At 46.3% G+C, this 21,777-nt stretch overlaps 1 long non-coding RNA gene across 1 annotated transcript in view; it reads left to right on the top strand.

Annotated features, from left to right (window-relative positions):
• The window catches only part of LOC309361335, a 234,130-nt gene extending 221,619 nt beyond the window's left edge, over window positions 1–12,511 (top strand). Inside the window, exon 3 of the long non-coding RNA XR_014164432.1 lies at window positions 12,466–12,511. This is a non-coding gene — a long non-coding RNA (uncharacterized lncRNA). The remainder of the gene's footprint in view (window positions 1–12,465) is intronic.
• The last annotated feature ends 9,266 nt before the right edge of the window (window positions 12,512–21,777 follow it).

Genomic DNA, 21,777 nt, shown 5'->3' with positions numbered 1-21,777 from the left:
GCCGGAAGTGGGCAATACTGGGCTAAATGGATCAATCAGGTTTAGGATCAGGGACTTGCTTCTCTTAAATGAGCTACCTTCCCAGGTGGATGAGCCCCACTGCTCGTCACTTCCCTCTACAGCACGGGCAGAAACCACCTTCTTGACTGTTGGACCCCCTAGTGGTCTCATCTGCTCAATTGGCCAGAGCCTGGCTGTCAGGGCTGATTCAGCTGCAGTTCAGCATCAAAACTCAGAGATGAGCAGTAAGGTGGACTCTTTCTTCAGAGAGACAAAACCCGACAGAGAAACTCCACAGGCAGGACTAGCCCCAGTTGCCAGAACGGAGGATCTTAGCCTCCTCCTAAGGTAGGGCTATCAGACATCAACAGCTTCTGGGTCTTCCTTTAAGAAGCTCAACAATTTGGGGGTCTTCCTAAAAATAGCGCCACAGCTTTCGGGGTGTCTTGGTTTCTACTATTAGAAATATGGCATCCCTATCCTAAGACTCCTCCTCAGTCGGCTGACTTCCCAACAGTCATGGAGGGGCTCTCTGTGCCTTTTGTTCTGCTCCATGTAATGCCTCCCTTGTTCCTGGGGACAGAGGAGGAGGGGAGAAGGGAACAGCGGACATGGCAGGTGCCTGGGGATCTGTTGCAGCCTCAGCCTCCACCTCCTTCTCCTCCTCCTCCTCCTCCTCAGCTGTCTCAGTCTCCCTTAAACCTGTTGCTTGTTTAGCCTCCAAGCCATCTGCTCCCCCTTCTTCTTCTTCTGACCTGTCTCCTGCACCCCACCAGCAGTCTCCTGGCTTGGAGCCTTCCCACTTTGATGCTTCCCTCGGGGGTTCCCTGGCTGTAGCCACCCACCATTCCTCCTCCTCTAGCCAGTACCCGACACTAGCTTTGTCTACAGAGGAAGCCCCTAACTCACTGAGGGTTTGAGACCCATCTACACCCCTCACCTGGTTAGCCCACCAGTTGAAGCCATTCCTGGGGTGTGGCTGCTGCTGCAGGCTGACAGTTTCTAAGAGAAGAGCTGTAGTGACCAAAGGTGGACAAACTACCCCAGAAGGAGCACAACGTGCCCCCCACCAGAGGTACTACCCCTCCCCTCGCACCCTTGAGTCATGAAGGACAGAGAGTGGAGAGTTGAATGTGTGTAGAAACCAGTCTTCCTTAGGAAACCAAAGTTTACATTCATCACTCCACCCACTTTCACCTGTGGCCCCTTCCACCACAGGCACACGGCCCCTGGAAGGCTTCCCAGAGGAGAATATGGCCCTTAAGACTGAAAAAGAGTCCCCAACTCCGAACTAGTGACGAACTGCCATTGATGGCTCCAGCTGGATGTTGAAATCTCCCTCTAAGCTCCTTCTCAGATCCATGTTCCCTTTCAACAACTGGCTTCCTCCTGCAGGTCAGACAGTCCCCTCAGTTCAAGGACCCATTGTTTCTCCATGTGCATTTTCAGCAGCCTCCCATGTGACTGCCAGTGATATCATTTTTCCCATCCTCAGATTTTGCCCCACCCCCGGCAGCCTAAAATTCTAATCAGCTTATATCTTCAAAGGAAATAAGACATCTCCATCTGAGCAAGACCTCCATGTGGCTGGGGTATTCTGGGGCTTCTGTACCTTGAACTAATAATTTCTTGTTTGCATGTTCTACCCCAGCTGCTGCTCCCTGTTCAGTTCAGCTGGGGGATTAATTATGCCTTGTCATTTGATTCGTCAGGGTCTGTTCCATACATGTCTAACTGGTTTGAGTGAAAGGCTTCTCAGAAGCTAGGGCATGTCATAAAATACGGCAATGTACAAAAGCGGGTGGAGGGTGGACATTAAAATCAGTCCAAAGAATTCAAATGTCTGGGTGCTCAGGAAATGTTTAAATGATAGCACAGAGCTGTTGGCATAAAAAAGGTCTTCAAGAGATGCTTGAAAGTCAGCATTTCATTCCAGATCAGCCTTCTCACGGATTCAGTCACTTGTGCAGACAGCTCAACTTCTGCAACCAATGACCTCCTGCAGAGTGTAGCCACCAAAGAGAGTTTTGGGAGGACTGTAGGACAGGCTTGCAGTTCATTCAGGGTGGAAGCAATGGGAGAAGGGCCATAGCTTAGTGGTAAAGCAGCTGCTTACATGCAGAAGCTCTCCTGTTCAATCTTTTGTATCTCCAGCTAGAATGTCCTCTGTCTGAAACCCTGGAGAGTTTTTGCCATCCATTGTGGACAAGACTGAGCTAGATAGAGCCATAGTGGGACTCAGTATAAGGCAGCCTCCTATTGTCCCAGCAAGAAGCCTTTGCCACGCACAGAGGACTCCTTTCAGACATGAAATAAATAAAGCTGCCCTGGAAAGGGATGCTGAAAATTAGAAAGCCCTGGGACAACAAAAGACTCGGACACAGTGCCTTTAAAGCACGGACCTGGGCCTAGGAAGCATGGGGCACCAGGAACCTGTGGCTGAGCCTTGAGAGACTGCTGTCCAAGGTGCTGAAGGGATTGAATACCAAGATGCAACTGTTAGCATGTCAAGGGGCATGATGGTGCTTTGAATGCATAAAGCAGATGCGGCCTAACTTGCACAGTTGCAGAATGAACTGAACTGAGCTGGAAGAAGCAGGACTACATGGGATGTAGAACGCTATACAGCAAATGGATCGGGGTGGCCCACTGGGAGAGGCACATGATGCAAAAAGCGGCAGTTCCAACCCATTCATGGGAAAGAGAGCTCTGAAATCCTGGAGAGCAGCTGCTGGCTGTGGCAGACCATACAGAACTAGATGGCCCAGTGGTCTCACTGGCTTTTCAAGCCAGAACACAGCTTCAGCGCCCCCAGGACAAACCAATTTTTAATCCCCCAAACTCTTACTAATCAGAGTTTCCTTTTTAAAGCGACAGTAGTTCAAAGCATTGACTAGGGGCTGTTCAATGTTCAAAGGCACTTTGGATGCCTTGACTTGCAATCCCTACAACAACCCTGCAGAACAGTTCAGTGTTATCTCGAGTTGCAGAATAGCGAGGCGCGATGCCGAGGCGGACGCAGGGTGGCCCACCTAAGGAGTTCATGGTAGGGGGACCTAATGAGGCCAAACTCCACCTTTTGCAGCCCACTCCTGCATATTGTAATAAGCAAAAACCTGTCCTTATTCCCTTATGGGGAACACAAGAGCCCTTCTAGATTCCTTTGTAGGCTCTCCATCGGTCAGAGAAAATAACAGAGGCCAAGCAGAGAAGATTGAGAAGCAAAGCAGCTAGTAAGCCTGATCTTTATTGAACTGTTGCAACAGGGTGCTCCCCCCCCCCAGGCAGGAGAAGGAGGAGGACCCACAACAAAGATGTGCCTGCCCTTATAGAGACATTTTAAATTGCCCGCCTTAGAGGCCAAGACCACCCCCAGAAACATCATACCTACATCACAGAAAGGGGTGTAGCTCAAGACCACCCCCCAGATACATCGTACCTACATCACAGAAAGGGCGGTCTACAACAGACATCTGAGTGCGTTGTTTACCTCCTCTCTGGCAGGTTACCTGTTAGTGCTCACTTGATTGGGTACCCTGGGGAACCTGGCCAGTCTTTTGTAATGACAAAGACTTAGTTCCTGAGCCAGGTCACAGGCTCAGCCTATGTAGGAGTGCAAATATCCAGAGATGTAGTGATCAGATGGGATTACTATGAGGAATTATAAAAGACCCTGATGCTGGGAAAGATGGAGGGCACTAGGAGAAGGGGATGACAGAGGACGAGATGGTTGGACAGTGTTCTCGAAGCTACCAGCATGAGTTTGACCAAACTGCGGGAGGCCTGGCGTGCTCTGGTCCAGGGGGTCACGCAGAGGCGGGCACGACTAAACAACAACAACAACAACAAAGCTCTCCATTCCTTTTCTGCACCAAACTTGATTATCGGAGGACAGGAAAATACTAGCAAAAGAAAAGGGGGAAAAAAGCTGACCTTGTCTTGTGTTTCTTTCCTGGAATAAGAAAAAAATGAAGAGACACGAGAATTCTAAGGTGCCAGAACAAGCTTTGCTGGCTTCTGGTAGTAAACAAACCAGAAGAGACAGAAGATGACCGACTTTCCATTGAAGAAGCCTTGACCCGTTTGAATAAAGGTAAGAAGAAAGATAGGGCTCAGTGCTTATGCCCCAATCCAGCAAAGAAGAACAAGACATGTAAATCAGCTCCAGTACGTTTGTCTCTTGCTGGGTCACGAACTGGGAATAAAGCTGGTGCATATCTGAGTGTTAGTACTGAACTGCATTGTTTCCAATATGATGTGCTTCTGAATGGGTACTCCTCTTCATCTTTTAGCTCATCAAGCCATACTTTAAAATGGTGTTTCCATGTGACTAGGGTTGGGTAAGGTCCTTACCGTCAGGATGTTAATACTTGGATGCTCAGTTGAGGTTTATCCCCTTCTCTTCAGCTGTTTAAGGACTGCCCCTCTTTCTGATTTACTGCCAATGAACTTTGTGCCATCTGCAGATTTCAACATGCTTCTACTTAACCTGACCCAAACCATTGGTTGGCTTTCATTGAGTTCTGTGGACACAGTAAAACATAGCTGCCATCTGGTTTCTCTCGGGATGTTCGGATTGTGGAACACAGATTTGCTCTCCACCGTAACCATGTCTCTCAGCATACCACTTTATTTCCCCCCAGATAGGTGGCTACTATTCACTTGTAGGAAGATGTGCTCATTTAGATTACAACATTGCAGGTGGGAGGCTGCTCAGAGCCCGTGGGTCCCTGCGGAACAAAGAAGGAGTCCAGCCCCCAACCGGAGCAAATAGCGGAGACCAAGGTTTATCGCACAACAGGTTCAGAGAGGAATTGAACCCCGAGAACGGGGTGACAAGGACTTTTAAAAGTTCCTATCTTATCCCAGCAGGCAGTTCGCTAAACATCACCACTCCATCAGAAAAGGGGCGGGTTATGCATGATTAACATAGGAGGAATGTGTTGGGGTAACATGCAAATACAGGATATGTCTTGGGAAATCCGCTCCACTTCCCAGTGGGGAGGAATTGCGGTGGACCACGTGGCCACCCACTCCCCACCAGGGGCGGGGGACTCTGTCCCCCGTTGCCTATGGGATCCTGGCCACGTCAGAGTCCGGCCAGCCAACCCCCAGAGAACTTCCTCTTTGGCTCGCTTCCTCAATCACCCGCCCTCCCTCCCGATTTTGCAGGTTAGGCAATGGCCTTGCTATGGACTTTGGTTGGTCGCCTTGGTTGTCCGAGGGGCCTGGTAGGAATTTTTCCACTTGGCAAATTGGCACTGGACACTTGGTTTTTGTGGGAATGTTCAGGGGTGCAGGAGAGGATATATTGACTAATTATATCCTTATCCAACTTGTGCTAACAAGTTCCCAAAATATCAGCAGAGTTTATAGACATTCCCCTTTAAGTTCGCAACGGTAACGTCTGCACAGGTTCGCTAGAACCTCTATAATAATTACTCTGGTAATTTCCCCTTTGTTCCCTCTTAAAATACAAGACACAACACAGTCTTTATAAAAGTATAAAAGAGTTTACTCATGTTCTGTTCACAATATGATCCCAGAAGGCAGACAGGCTTAAAAAGGTAAAATACATTTAGAATCTATCTTGTAGCAAGATAGTCCTTATCTCCTCTCTTGGCTGGGAGCCAAGAGAGCATCCTTAGATGTTTCCCCATTGAAGGAAGATGGCAGAGAGAGAGAGATGGCTGCCTGCCCTGTGCTTTTATCATTTACCTGCACAGGTGAGGCCACACCCACCTCTGGTCACATGCGGAGGAAGTCCGTACCCAGGAAGTTTACCTGCTTGCTAAACAGACATCCCTCCCCATGTTCTAACATGTACACTCTAGGAATGTTGTCATTGACTGCTCCTGTGTTTACATCCCACACTTTTCGCCTACCTCGTAGCAATCGTCACAACTTTGTTAGGGTTGTGGTTAGGCATTGTTTGACCTTGTGTGGGGGAGGGGAGGTGTGGCCACCACCTGCCCCTCCATGCTTAAGGGTATTCCGTTAAAGGAATCCGGGGGTGTTGATCTAGTCTGAAGCCCGGCTGGGGGGCTAAGGCCTTGACACGACCCCGACGGGAGCACCAGGGGGAGCTTGAGTTGGTTCGCATCGACAGGGCTCCCCCTACTGGGACTTCCTGCACAATGGGCAGGAGTCAGATATAGTCAGGTCCAATCAGTGCCTTGGCCAATACCGCTCACATTCTTTAATTTCAATAAAGTTGTGGCCAAAATTTGCCCAGTAACATAAACCTAATATCCGTGTCCTTGTGTGAGTCATTTCCAACGAGGGGGTGGCTGCGGGGTCTCGACACCCAAGTACATTCTAAGCACCTACTGGAAGAGGACAATAGAACTTTGGTTTGCATAGTCTGCCGCCTGGGTAAGTCCGGAGGAGAGCTTTTGCCCAGCGATTGTCACCTACGGGTAAAGTACCTTCCTGTGAGTAGGTGACCTCCTGCTTGTGGAATTCTGGCGGGGACCCAGGGGTTCCCAAGTCCTTGGCCAACAACGCAGACTGGCGGTGGAATGAAGAGAATCGGTGAAACCAGTGGTTTTCTATGAATTTCCAAGCGTTTTTAGGCTTTTTTAATACAGACGGTTCTTTTGGGAAGTGGCCTGGCCTGACATTGCTACTTTGTATCTAGCTGGACCATAAAGAAGGCTGATCGCCGAAGAATGGATGCTTTTGAATTCTGGTGCTGGAGGAGACTCTTGAGAGTCCCATGGACTGCAAGAAGATCCAACCTCTCCATTCTGAAGGAAATCAGCCCTGAGTGCTCACTGGAAGGACAGATCCTGAAGCTGAGGCTCTAATATTTTGGCCACCTCATGAGAAGAGAAGACTCCCTGGAAAAGACCCTGATGTTGGGAAAGATGGAGGGCGCAAGGAGTAGGGGACAACAGAGGACGAGATGGTTGGACAGTGTTCTCGAAGCTACCAGCATGAGTTTGAGCAAAGTGCGGGAGGCAATGGAAGACAGGAGGGCCTGGCGTGCTCTGGTCCAGGGGGTCACGCAGAGTCGGACACGACTAAACGACTAAACAACATCTAGTTTTGATTGGATTAACAGGGTAACGAGGTTTCGATTGACTCAGTCCGTTGTTCTCGCAGCCGAAGCTGTCATCACCTTGTCAGCGCTCAGTGGAGTGTGCAAAACAGCTGGAGCTGAGCTGCCTCTGCAGAACCATGGCATTGCTGCGATTGGCTGAAGGGCTACATTCAACGCCATCTGATTGGCTAGAGCGCATCCTCATGCAAATACATTGTTCATTCATAAAATACATCAATCGTGTATAGCATCGGGATACGGGGTCAGAAATGGCGCTTTCTTCTCGGGGTTTTGGACTTTTGTGCGGTGCTTGGTGCAACGTTGGGACGGGGCGAGGGGAGCCCTAGTGTGGCAGGGTTCCCTTGAGGTCATCGCCTCGGGCTCTACGTCTCTTACTCGGGAGTAAGACTTCGTTCATATCCCCCCCCCCCATTCCGTAACACTCATATGGACTTCATGGAGTGTGCACTACTGCAGGGTCTGCTTCCAGAAACTACTATTGTAGATGTAGATATTTTGGCAGAAATGGTTTACAAATATGCACGATGGCAAGCAGGCAGACAGGAACAGTTACAAAGCAACCTTGGTCCTGCCTAGCCTGGAAGCCGTTTCCATCTAGTGAACTAGAAACCTTTCAGCAACCTTTACAACCATCTACAAACCCCGAAGTTTGTAGGATTCTCTTCTTTCAGCTGCGTCTTGGCTCTGTGCTCGCAAGTGTTCTAGTGACTTTCAGGTAACTTGGAAAGCATGGTAATGATGTCTTGGTTCTGAAGAATGATATTTTCCCCAGCCTGACTTAGTTATCCTGGTGATGATTCAGCTAGATGTTGTACACGCTGACCATATTCCAGAAGGGGTTGGTTGTCTTGGCCTTGCTTTGGCTTACTGAGATCTGTCTTCTCCCTATAGGTGCTCATTCTCAAATGGATAATTGTAACGTTTGACTTCATTGATCAGAAGGAAAATATGAATGCTCTCTATGGTTTCTTCTTCCGCTTCTTACAATATGAGAAATTGGTAAGATAAAAAGGAATGTGTTATTTTGAAGGAACTCGCTTTTATTCTGACATTAACCCAAATCAAACAATAAAGAGTACTTTCCGACCACACAACAGGACACCATGGGAAAAGTGGGGCCTTACAAATACCTCTCCCATTTCCTTCCTTTTCCTGTCTTGTTCCTTCCCAATGGGCGCCGGTCACAGCGCCCCCCGGGGGCACGGCATCTTCAGACAGGCAGGCAGCTATCGGATGTCGATCCCGCCTGTTCCTCCCTCCACCCCCCCAAAGACAGCCGCGCAGGCAGCTATCCGATGGAGGGAGGGGGGAATCCTGTTCTGCATAGCTATCAATTCGGGTGTGATAGTCTTATGTTTGCATACTTATGGGGAAATACAACTAATTTATTTTAGAGCTTGTATTTGTGTGTATTCATGGTATCATTTGTAGACCCAGTAGATGGCAGTGTGGTGTGGAGAGTGTTTTTGGCAGCTCCTGAAAGGATAGAGGGTGGAACGTTGACCGTTCAAAGGCACTATAAGCAAGATATATATATCTCCACATTGTCCTAGCTACGTTTCCCCATAAAAGTATACACTCGAATACATTTGAATCAAATACATTTGGAACAAGTGATTGTTACATTTAAGGAACATTCTCTAGGCGATGAGATTGGGGGGAAATACAAAAACCCATTCGGATACATTTGGATACATTTAGAAAAGGACAGCATTTTGAGGAAAAATACATTTGAGTCGAAAAATACATTCAGATCCATTCTTAAAGTCAATGAGAAAGATACAGCGAAAAAGGATCCATTCCCCAAGGCACCGTTGACCTTCTTGTAGGGTGTGAAGGCAGAATACGGTCTATTTGATATTGGTAGGGTCCTTCTCTGTGTGGTTTGGGGCAGATCCAAGAAGCACCAACACCACGAGGTGATTCCTCTGGAAGAGGCTGCCGAGGAATACAAGGTACCTTGAGGGGGAGAAATAGCTGTGTATTCTTCTTGGCAGGTGATCTTCTTAATTCTCAGATCCAGAGTAGGCATGGTATTCCTTGGTGGTTGTTTATTACCTTAGAAGCAGCCAAGGGGAAGTCTGAGGGCTGCTGGGATGGCTGGGAGGAGGGAGTCAAAGTCTTTCTCTCTGCCAGGGGGGCCAAGGGATCTTCCCTTGAAATACAGCAGCTTCAAAGATTTGGGTTGGGACCATGGCAGGGAGAGAAAGGGTTAACCTCATCCACATCCCCCAGCAAGGTTGCTTTGTACACATTTAGAACACTACAAATGTGAATTGCACATGTCTCCTTTGGCTAGCAGGATGCCTCCTCAATACCCTGCCAAGCAGAGAGCAGCAAGGGGTCAGCTGCAAGGGGGTGGGGACTGGGGGCTCCTTTTCCCTTCTGGGGTACCTCAGAGCCCATATAGAGTCCTTTGGTAGCTTCTCTATCGGTAGGAGAAAATAACAGAGGCCAACCAGAGAATACTGAGAAGCAAAGCAGCTAGTAAGCCAGATCTTTATTACCTGTTGCAACAGGGTGCTCACCCCCCCCCCCACGCAGGAGGGAGGAGGAGACCCCGAACCAAGTCCTTATATAGACATTTGAAATTGCCCACCCTGGAGCCCAAGACCATCCCTCCATACATCATACATACATCATAGAAGGGGCGGCCTACAACAGACTCCTGTCTGGCAGGAAACCTGTTGATGGGTTTACCTGGCTGTTCATGGGTTTACCTGCATATTCTTTTGTGATGATAACTACTTATGGTATTTATGTATGTGTTCTGTACTTTTCTTTCCTCCAGTAAATTACTTTGCTATTATACTATTGCTGATATTATGGCTAAAAGGTTAAGAAAGATACTGGTAGAAGAAAGCCATAAAGATCAAGTGGGCTTTCTCCCGGGGAGACACTTGTCTGACAATACGAGGAATATAATTAACATTTTAGAAAAATTACAAGTGAAGATCAACACAAAAGCAGTTTTGATATTTGTGGACGCGGAGAAAGCCTTTGACAATATTTCTTGGAGTTTTATGAAGAAAAGATTACAGGGAATGGGGGTAGGCCAAGGTTTTGAAAACGGTATAGGTGCAATTTATTCAGAACAAAAAGCCCAATTGATTGTGAATAACGTAGTTACAGAAGAGTTTAAGATTGAGAAAGGAACACGACAGGGGTGCCCAATCTCTCCATTGCTTTTTATATCGGTCCTGGAGGTTTTGCTAAATATGATTAGAAAGGACCAATTAGTTAAAGGCATACAAGTCGGAGCTAAACAGTACAAATTGAAAGCATTTGCGGATGATTTGGTATTGACATTACAGGAGCCAGAATCTAGTACTAAAAGAGTATTGGAATTGATTCAAGAATTTGGTCAGGTAGCAGGTTTCAAGTTGAATAAGTTGAAAACTAAGGTTTTAGAGAAAAATCTAACACCGATTTTGAGAGAGAGGTTTCAGAAAGAGACAGGATTAACATTGGTTAAGAAAGTGAAATACCTTGGGGTTAACATGACTGCTAAGAATGTGAACCTATTTAAAGATAATTATGAAAAATGTTGGACGGAAGTGAAAAAGGACTTAGAAATATGGTCAAATTTGAAGCTTTCATTGCTAGGCCGAATTGCAGCGATAAAAATGAATGTATTGCCAAGGATGTTGTTTTTGTTTCAAACATTGCAAATTTTGGACAAAATGGACTGTTTCAAGAAGTGGCAGAAAGATATTTCTAGATTTGTGTGGCAGGGCAAGAAGCCCTGAATAAAATTTAAAATATTAACTGATGCAAAAGAAAGAGGTGGATTTGCCCTGCCAGACCTCAAACTTTACTATCAATCAGCCGCATTTTGCTGGCTGAAAGAATGGCTGCTTCATGAGAACACAGACATTTTGGATTTAGAAGGTTTTAACAATGTATTTGGGTGGCATGCATATTTGTGGTATAACAAGGTCAAAGCACATAAAGCATTAAAAAACCATATTGTCAAGAAAGCTTTGTTTAACGTTTGGATAAGATACACGGATCTGCTTGAAAATAAAACCCCAAGGTGGTTGTCACCAATGGAAGCTAAGGCCTCAATATGGAGGCCAACTGGCCAAAATATTGGGAGATATTGGAACAGGAAGGAGACAGCTTAAAGCTGCAGAGTTTTGAAAAACTAAAAAACAAAGTAAGGGATTGGCTTCATTATTATCAAATAATGGAGGTTTATAATTTGGATAAGAAAATTGGGTTTCAAGTTGAGAAATCAAAATTGGAAACAGAATTGTTAGATCCTAAAACTAAGAATCTGTCAAGAATGTATAACTTGCTGTTGAAATGGAACACTCAGGATGAAACGGTGAAATCAGCTATGATTAAATGGGCTCAAGATGTTGGACATAACATTATGATGGCTGACTGGGAACAGTTATGGACCACAGGTATTAAGTTTACGGCATGCAGTGCCTTAAGAGAGAATATAATGAAAATGATATACAGGTGGTACATAACACCAGTCAAGCTTGCAAAAATCTATCATTTGCCCGATAATAAATGTTGGAAATGTAAAGAGATTGAAGGTACATTCTTTCACGTTTGGTGGACGTGCCCAAGGATTAAGACCTTCTGGGAGATGATCTATAATGAAATGAAAAAGGTACTTAAATATACCTTTCAGAAGAAACCAGAGGCCTTTCTCCTGGGCATGGTCGGCCAATTGGTGCCAAAGAAGGATAGAACTTTATTATGTATGCAACAACAGCAGCAAGAATACTCATCGCAAAATACTGGAAGACACAAGATTTACCCACCCGGGAAGAATGGCAGATGAAAGTGATGGACTATATGGAACTGGCGGAGATGACTGGCAGAATCCGAGACCAAGGTGAAGAGTTGGTGGAAGAAGATTGGAAAAAAATTAAAATTTATTTACAGAAACATTGTAAGATCCAGGAATGTTAGAAGGATGTTGGAATGAAGTAATGTGGTTTTAGCAGAAACGATATAAAAGATTAGGTAAAAATTGATTTTTTAATTGGTGAAATGAGAATGTAAAATTATAGTACACTAAGATAAATTATTAGGATAAAAACCAAGCTGGAAAGGATTTGCTGAAATATTTAATTGAACTAGAATACAAAAAAGGGAGGTGTGAGGAGGTCAGGGAAACAAGTAAATGAAAGACAAGACATGGAAAGAAGGAAATGTTTTTAATTGTTTTTATTTTGCTGTATTTTGTATTTTGTGCTCTCTTTTTATTTTTTTTCTTTCTTTTCTTTTCTCATTTTTGTAACTTTTTTGAAACTTTAATAAATATTATTTAATATATATATATATATAGCAAGGCCACTGGACCCAAGAAGCCAGTATAATATTCATCTCCTCTTTTTGTGTCTCAATCAAAGCTGAGTTTTCCCTTTTCTTGTCAGGGAGAGATCTGTCGCCGCCTGGAGATTCGGAGGAAAGAGAGAGGGGAAATTCTGGCCTATCAAGCAGACCTGGACAAGGAAAGCAAAGACCTCCTTGGAAGTGTCCCTCTTGTTACTAGTGAGGGAACAAGCACTTCAAGAAGCAAGTCCGGACTGACTTCTCATTTCAACTTCTCCCCATTTCTCCTTTTCCCATATCGGTTTGCTATTTATTTATTATTCTGAAAATGAATCAAATGCTAGGGTGGCTACCCGCCTCCGGCAATGGCGGAGCTCCTCCGATCAGGAGGAACTTGCTCCATGGAAAGCAGGGTCTGACCACCACGGCGAAGGCGGAGACCCACTGAAATCACAAGCGGGAGAAGCTTGTGAACCTGGGATTCGGCTGGCACCCTTTGCGCCTCCCCTACTCGCGGGGAAACCCTGTTTTGGGGATCCAGAGTGACGTGGGGTGAGTGGCGCGGTGCTTCGAATTGACTGCTTCTTTCACGGAGTGAAGCCGCATTGCTGTTGCCGGAGAGCGCTGACTTTTTCCTGTGGACAATTGGACTTTAAACAACTACCCGTGAGTAGAACGGAAAATTGGATCTTTAAATACCTTAATTTGGCACCAAAGCGGGAAGGTCTTAAACAGGAAGTCCGCCTTCCGCTTTTGTAAATAGATTGAAGCAAAGACGGTACAAGCTAAAGTCTTTGAAAGCTTTTGGCAAAGGATTAAATTTCCATCGGTTAAAATTACAAAACCCCCCTTGGAAGCAGGAGAAGAGGGGGGAAATTTTGGACCTAGCGAGCCTGCAGGAGAGAGTGAAAAATCAAATTACCACTGCTCTGAACCTGGAAAGAAAAGAGTTCATTAACTGCGAACAGACCATATTTGACAGCTAGCTAAATAAGAGAAAGATACTGTTTCCATTGCCCTCTTCTGCTCTTAAAAAGGAGGAAAAGTAACTGAAAATGGAAACTATTTTTATGGTTTGAGTTGTGTTTGAAAGGATTGATACAAGTGGAGACTGTTTCCCTCTAGAGGGAGCTTTTGAAACTGTTACAGGAGTGTAACTGGGGAATCGCCAGCTGCAAGATAAGGAATTGTGAGAACCAGAGATTGACCTTGGACCATTTTAAAATGTTGACAGGAGAAGCCATAGTGACTGTATTATGTAAGATAAGCTATTCGCTGGAACAGCTTCATAAGAAGACGGATGACATGACTTTTAAAATTGATAACTTGGAACAGAAAGTGATTAATTTGAGACAAAAAGTGAGCATCAACACAGAAGTAATTCAGGACTTGGTACAGGAATCTACTTGGGCAGGACAAATTGTGGAGGAGAAGGAGAAAGCTGTTGTTGTTGAACCTAAAGTAATACAAGCGGGATCCTTAGTCTTACAGAAGCAAATTGAGGACTACAAATTGAGGCCTTTTATGATTGAATCTAGAAGAAGTCAGATTTTGAGGATCGGATCCCGGCTTGGACTGAAGAAGGAAAGTTGGAAAGATCCCTCTATGCAGGGATTAACTGACATGGACTTGGGTCTGGAGGAGATTGAAGTTCTGGGGGCCTTTGGATTTGGAGGAATCCTGAAACATGTTCTGAAACACTTTATGGATCTTAGCTTCAAATATGGAAATTTGGCTGACCTGTCCAGAAGGAATAAAAGTATTGTTAGGTTGGAGTTTTCCCGAGATTTGCTCTTTAGCATTAAAGAATATGAAGAAGACCTGCAGAAGGGACCTGGAAAAGAGTTAAGAGCCTCGGACATAAGATCTCCAGGTTGATGGACTATATGGAATTGACGGAAAGGACTGGCAGAATCCGAAACCAGGGAGAGGAGATGGTGAAAGAAGATTAGAAATATTGTAAAATTAATGAGTGATAGAAAAATGGTGGAATGATATTTTATGGCCTTAGCAGAAATGTTATAAAGAGTTAAGCATATATAAGTATTTTAGTTTTAATGGAAAATAAGGTTAAAAAATATGTTATTTATAATATGATAGAAAATAGAGAAAGATGGAAAGGATTTGCTGAAACAATTAATAGAAGTGGAATACAAAAAGGGAGGTGAGAGGAGGTCGAGGAAACAAGGGAATGAAAGATAGAGTATGGAAAAGGTGTGGTGTATGTTTTTAAATTGTTTTTGTTTTGTTTTATTTAGGGTTAGGGTTAGGGATTCGGTTTTGTTTAGTTTAGTTTAATGTGTTTAGTTTAACGGGTTTAGGTTGTGTTTTGTATTGTCTATATATTGTATTGTTTTTTTCTCCTTTGTTTTTTCTCTTTTGTCTTTTTTTTCTTTTCTTTTCCTTTTTTGTAATCTTTAAAAGTAATAAATATTTTTTTTTTAAAAAAAAAACAAATGCTAGGGTGGCTACCTTCTCGTATAAATATGTTGATACGTGCTTTACCCTCATAAATTCATTTTTTGTGAACATTACCTGGCTGGGTCAACCTTGAGAAATTCAGAGGTGTGAATTTCAAAAGATTGCTGTTTTGGTCTCCATATTTTCCCAAGAATGGCGAATTAGGTAAGTTCACCTTTGAATGCAGCTAAATGGAGTTTATTTCCCATTGTTGTTTATTATGTGAAAAGCAGTCAAGGAGAAGCCTGAGGACTTGTGAGCTGAGAGGGTGGAAGCAGTTCAATTCAAATCCCAATCCTAATTGTGAGCGGAGAGGCTGAAGACTGTGGAGAAGTTGAGACAACTGCGCCAGTTCCTAGAAGAAGAAGAAGAAGAAGAAGAAGAAGAAGAAGAAGAAGAAGAAGAAGAAGAAGAAGAAGAAGAAGAAGAAGAAGAAGAAGAAAAGCCTCTGCTGAATCATGTGGAAGAGGTGGAGAAGGAGATTGCAGGGAGAAGGGATGAGCAGCTGGCCAGACTCTGCAGGAAACTCTCCTCTCTTGAGAGGATCAGGTGCGCAGGACCAGGTGCGCAGCCTGGGAGTCATTTTGGACCATGGAGGCACAGGTTAATTCTCCATGGAGGCACAGGTTAATTCTGTGCCCAGGGCAGCTGTCTACCAGCTCCACCTGGTACGCAGGCTAAGACCCTCCCTGCCCGCGGACTGTCTCATCAGAGTGGTGCATGCTCTAGTTATCTCCCGCTTGGACTACTGCAACACGCTCTACGTGGGGCTACCTTTGAAGGTGACCCGGAAACTGCAATTAATCCAGAATGCGGCAGCTAGACTGGTGACTGGGAGTGGCCGCCGGGACCACATAACACCGGTTCTGTGAGATCTGCATTGGCTCCCAGTACGTTTCTGAGCACAATTCAAAGTGTTGGTGCTGACCTTTAAAGCCCTAAACGGCCTCAGTCCTGTATACCTGAAGGAGCGTCTCCACCCCCATCGTTCAGCCCGGACACTGAGATCCAGCGCCGAGGGCCTTCTGGCGGTTCCCTCATTGTGAGAAGTAAGGTTACAGGGAACCAGGCAGAGGGCCTTCTCGGTAGTGGCGCCTGCCCTGTGGAACGCCCTCCCAGCAGATGTCAAACCAATAAACAACTATTTTACTTTTAAAAGACAACTGAAGGCAGCCCTCTTTAGGGATCCCGGGTTCAGCCCCAGATCTCTGGAGCGGAAAGGCTCTTGGGCGTGAATATGAAAGGCAGCACCTGTCAGAATAGGTCATACTGAGCCAGTACAAAACAAAAAAAAATCCTTCCAGTAGCACCTTAAAGACCAACTAAGTTAGTTCTTGGTATGAGCTTTCGTGTGCATGCACACTTCTTCAGATACCTTGCTGAAGAAGTGTGCATGCACACGAAAGCTCATACCAAGAACTAACTTAGTTGGTCTTTAAGGTGCTACTGGAAGGAATTTTTTTGTTTTGACTATGGCAGACCAACACAGCTACCTATCTGTAACTGAGCCAGTACAGATGAACATGACTATTGGTTCGCTTCCTCGGCATCCCAGAACTGTGAAGGTTGCCTCAACTGTTGAGCAACACAGCTAAGGAAGAAGGAGTGGAGTGTCTCTGGGGGGAGCATAGCTCCCATTCCCTTCCAAACACACAGACAGGACAGTGTGGTGGCACCCAGGGAATAGTTGCAGCAGCCGGATGGCTGGCTGAAACACACACCATTGCACTCTTTTTGAATGGGATTCAATCTGAATCAGCCAGTTAGTGAACTTGGTGCTCCTGTGCAACAAACCCACTACAAAACTGCTCTTCCCCGCACACTTCCAGGTCCCTCCAGCTGGGCTTTTGGAGTGTGAAGGGTTTTTCTCACTCCAGAGCAGTTTGTGTTTAAGCTGAAGGTCACCAGGAAAGCAAGGGAGACTTAAAAAAATTGTTAATATAATAAGGTTTTAATAACTCTAATAATGACTAACTGTGGAAATGACTGGAAAAAGAAAAAAAAAACGGAAAATCAAGGCTTTCGACTCTTAGTTTCCTGGAAGAAGATGAAAAGACTCCCCTGGACTAGAAGAGACATCTCATTAACAACTGGAGAAATGCCAAAGAACTTTGGATATCTGCTTGGGAAGTTTCTGATGCAGTATTAATTTAACAAGGAGCCAGGAGTGAAACCGAAAGTAGACTGACCAGCTAGCTGAATCCAATTATATTGCTATGGGGTGGGGGGAAGCCTCTAACATTTTACTTTTTGATACTTGTACTTCCAGGGTGAATTGAATGGTTGGGGGGTGGGGTGGAGGAGAGGCAGAAAGAAGAGCTAACTTGTCCCTGGCTGGGGGCGCAATCTGGACAGTTCTGCCGGGGCGCAAGATCACCTAAGTACTGCTCTGCGCCTCTGGACCAGGGGTGGATGGTGCTCATTGGGACTGGGAGGGTGGAAGGCAAGGAGGCCAACAGTAGGTGGCGCCAGAGCCAAGGAGTGGCAGAGCAAATGTGTTCTGTATCTGAGAAGGAGTGGGAAGGGGCTGGCGGCCACCTCAGCCATCCCCTGTCTGCCCTCATGGAGCGGCCAGAATCCACTGGGCAAATGCTCATCTTGCCAGAGTCTGGGTCTTCTGCTGTTGCTCTCTCAGAAACCGTGCCCAGGTGGGATGCTTCGTTTTTCGTAGCTGCTTCATCCCCGAGGAAGTTGGAGGTGACGCAACTCCTGCATCTCTGACGTGGGAAGTTTGGGAGGTATTTCAAATTCCCCCCTTCTCCCTTGGCTCCCTGGAAAGAAGGCATCTTTACATTTTGAGCGCATCTCACAGGCCAGGAGCCCTTCCCAGCCCAAAGGCGTTCCCCTGAGATTCAGCTTCCGGGCTATGGCTAACCAGGTTAGGAGCAGGAATATTGGGAGCGGGAAGGAACTGATGTCATCTGCCAGAGCAGCTGGCTAATTGAAGGGAATGAGGTGATAACAAGGCTTTCAAATCTGAACTCTTGTTTGCGGCTGATTAGGAAAGAGGGAGGTGGAGAACAAGGGCAATCGGAAGCAGACTCTGGGTAGCTGGTTCCTTCTCTTTGTTCGGGTTCCTACGTCACACCTGCAGTTTAAATGGCAACACTCCTTTGCAAGATTGGCCGCCTTTTTAATTCTTTGTTATGGAAAATCAATAAAATGATAAGTTGCCCCTGCCAAAGGGTTGCATGACATCTGGCTGAAGACTTTTTGTGCTAAACGCTGAAGCTATGCTGGGGTGTGTGGGTGTGGGTGTGTCCATCCGTCCATGTGGCCGCTGTGTATTCAACATTCCACCCCCTCCAAAGCATCCTAAGAACCTTACTTTTCCTTTCACAGTGCTACGATTCCCAGCACCCTTAACAAACCATTGTTCCCAGGACGTTTTGGGTGTGGGTGGGAGGAGATGTGCTTTACGTGTGCGGTGTGCAGGCATCTCCCAGCACATCTGTGTGGGGATTCAAGACTGACTCTTATGCTTTTCATCCTTAGACCAGCTTGACGTTGAACAAGAGGTTCTCTGGGTTGAGGAACACACGCCATTTCACAGCGAAGCAGAACACGGGCCGAATGGTCACTCTGCCATTGCATTTGGTGAAATCAGACTGGCTTTGCAAAGGAGCTTGCCCCTGAAGCCAGTTGGTTGCCTGCCTCTGGCTGGCTGGCGGCCTGGCATCACCAAAACACAAAGAGACAGCCCCATGCAACCTCACACCCAAAGATTTCTGCCCATGCTTCAGACATGCAGCCCTAAGAGCAGCTCTGACTCCCACTCTAGGCCCCTCTGCCCCAGTCTTCCTCCTGATGTAGGCTACAGGATCTGGGAAGTCTGATCCAGCTTTGAGGTGTGGTTCCATATGGCCGTTAGTACTGTTGTGTTTTTGCCAGAGAGCCACGTGGTAAGGAAGATCTCCAAGCACGCTTCCTAGGGGGTCCTCTTTAATCCTCAGATGGGCCCACAAAGGCATGATCCAGCACCCTCATGCCACAGCTGCCTCTGGAGTGACCCTCCGTCCGGTAAGAGGTGTGCCTCACAGCTGAGTGCCTGGTTGTTTGTGTAGGGCGGGGGCAGGGAATCTTGTGGGCTCCCAGATATTGCCAGATCCAATGGCCTTCTGCCTCAGGCAGCATGGCTGACGGTCAGGGGTGATGGAATCCAACAACATCTAGAGGGCCACACAATTCCCCACCCCTGGTCTAGTGAATTTGAGGTTCTTGGTTTCTCTCCCTCTGCCCCCTTTTGCCTGGAAAAGCACTTTGGCAGATTCCTTTGGAGGATTTGGGTGTGACAAGCTGTAGCAGCGCACTGAATAAAACAACTCTGAGAAGCTGAAACACCGGGCTGTTTTCTTTTTTAATAAAAATATGCACTGTGCAGTTCACAGGCACAAAACACAATGTTGATATTGTCCAGGAAATGGGTTTTCAGTTGGAGGGCATGGGTTGTGTGAGAGCATATTGTGCGGGATAACCAGTCTCATATAACCAACATGCTTCAGTCTAATTAGTGCATGAAGGGGTTAACACCATAGAGTAAGCTGTCCTGCCATCTTAGCCATGTCTCTTCCCCTTACCTTGGGAGTGAGTTCTGATCTATTCTGGTATTCACTTCTTCAGCATTTAATTTTATGAAATAAATAAATAATTTTGAATAAATAAATAAATAAATAAATAAATAAATAAATAAATAAATAAATAGGAAGATGTAAAACCACAACCTCCGAAATCAAAGCTACTGTCCCGCCAGACGGATGTTTTTGCCTGGAGGGGGGCCGTATTCTGCAATGTGCTATCGATGCAATAATAGTGCAGCTTTCTAATGGACTGTCCACGCAAACATCATTCTGCTTTCTCAGTTGCTCTGCAATGCTTCGCCAGGGTTACCACATCATGGCCCCCTGGGGGTGCGCTCCTGTGTTGTAGCTCAGCAAAAGCAGGACAACATTCCTCTAGTATGGCTCACAGTGAGGGCTGCTGAGAGTCGGGAGAGATCTCGGAGGCCAAAGAGTTTGCTTTCCGGCTCAGTACAGGGGATCTTGCCAGCTCTTCAGCCCTGACTGGCCGAAGATGCCCATCTCTCATCCATGCAGCTCCACAGCGTGCCTGGATGATGACTCAGATGGAGCTGGACACACCATTCCTGAAGGATGCAATAATCTTGCAATTGTGGTGGACCAACTACATGCCAACAGGATGTCGGACTGAATGGGCCTTGGCCTGAGCCAGCAAGGCTCTTCAAATGCGCTTATGTTCCCCTGACTTTGGGGACGCCTTGCAGGAGTCTCACCCGTCTCATGGCTATTCTTCTAGTGTGGACCAGTTCGACAAGCTCTCCCCCGAAAGCAGGTGCACCATCCAGAACATGCTGGCGCTGTACCTGAAGAAGAAAGCGAACACAGACCAGGAGGCAGGGACTTCTAGGGGAAGCGAGGCCTTCATGCGGGAAGCCTTGACTCCTCACGTGCTCCCCAGGATCAGCTTCGACCCCACCACCCAGTCTTCTGCTGGTGTCACTCTTCCACCTGGCCCAGAACAGGAGGCGCCTTCCCAACATGCAGAATGCCTTGCACGTGATCGATGGGCCTGTGCTCACTGTGACATAGGCAGGGTCGGATTTATGTATAGGCTAAGTAGGCAGAAGCCATGGGCCTCTAGATCTAGGGGGCCTCGCTAGCCTGCCTGCTCCCCAGCGCCGCAGACAGTCTTCCCTCTCCCCAAATTGCAAACCCAAGACTTCATGCAGGGCATTTCTCCCCCATTTCAATGACATTTTGCTTCAAAAGGAAAGGTGGACTTGGAGAAGGCAAGCAAAATGCGAGGGAGATAGTGAAAGATACAGGAAATTGAATGCAGATTTCCAAAAAATAGCAAGGAGAGACAGGAGGGCCTTCTTAAACGAGCAATGCAAAGAAATAGAGGAAAACAACAGAATGGGAAGAACCAGAGATCTGTTCAAGAAAACTGGAGCTATGAAAGGAACATTTCATACAAAGAGTACCATAATAAAGGACAAAGGTGGAAAGACCCTCACAGAAGCAGAAGACGTCAAGAAGAGGTGGCAAGAATACACAGAGGAATTATACCAGAAAGATATGGATGTCTCATACACCCCAGGTAGTGTGGTTGCTGACCTTGAGCCTGACATCCTGGAGAGCAAAGTCAAATGGGCCTTAGAAAGCACTGCTAATAACAAGGCCAGTGGAAGTGATGATATTCCAGCTGAACTATTAAATTTTGTTAAAGATGATGCTGTTAAGGTGCTACACGCAATATGCCAGCAAGTTTGGAAAACTCAGCAGTGGCCAGAGGATTGGAGAAGACCAGTCTACCTCCTTTAGAGGAAAAGGCCTTGAGGGGAGGACCTCTTGCCTCCACAATCCTTCCTAAACATGCATAAGCTGAGAGGCAATTGTCCGGCAAATGTGGTGCTGTGGGGAGGCAGGAACATTTCCCTGCAGTTAAGTATTTTCTAAGTTCCTTTCCCGAAACTTCCCCAAACGGTTCTGAAGCCTGTTACAGGAAAGTCCGAGGGCTCTCTTGGACAAATGAAGACACCGACCAGAACAATTCAGAGCAAAACAGCAGCCAGTAGGCTCGGTCTTTATTCAAGAAAAGACCGTCGCGACAGGACTCCCACCGCCCACGAGGTGAAGCAAGATGGAAGCCCCGAACAAAGGGAGACCCTAACTTTTATTAGTTGCTAATCCCCTATGCTACACCCCCAGAATTACATCACATTTACATCATGATTACATTAATATTAGGAGGAGTCGAGGAGGGGCTACACAGGTAATCTGAGTGACCTGACACCTGGTCGGAGCCTCCTCTCCCCTCCCCATATGAGTTATTTACAAGAACAAAAGAGAAGGGCGAAGTTTCCTGCCCCCTGAGGGGAATCCGGTCAGAGTCCTTTTGTGCGAGTCCGCATGGAATACACTAAAGGGTGCAGT

This window comes from Podarcis melisellensis (assembly GCF_964234715.1).
Source record: "Podarcis melisellensis genome assembly, chromosome: W".
NCBI lineage: Eukaryota > Metazoa > Chordata > Lepidosauria > Squamata > Lacertidae > Podarcis > Podarcis melisellensis.
This window is presented reverse-complemented; position numbering and strand designations above follow the sequence as displayed.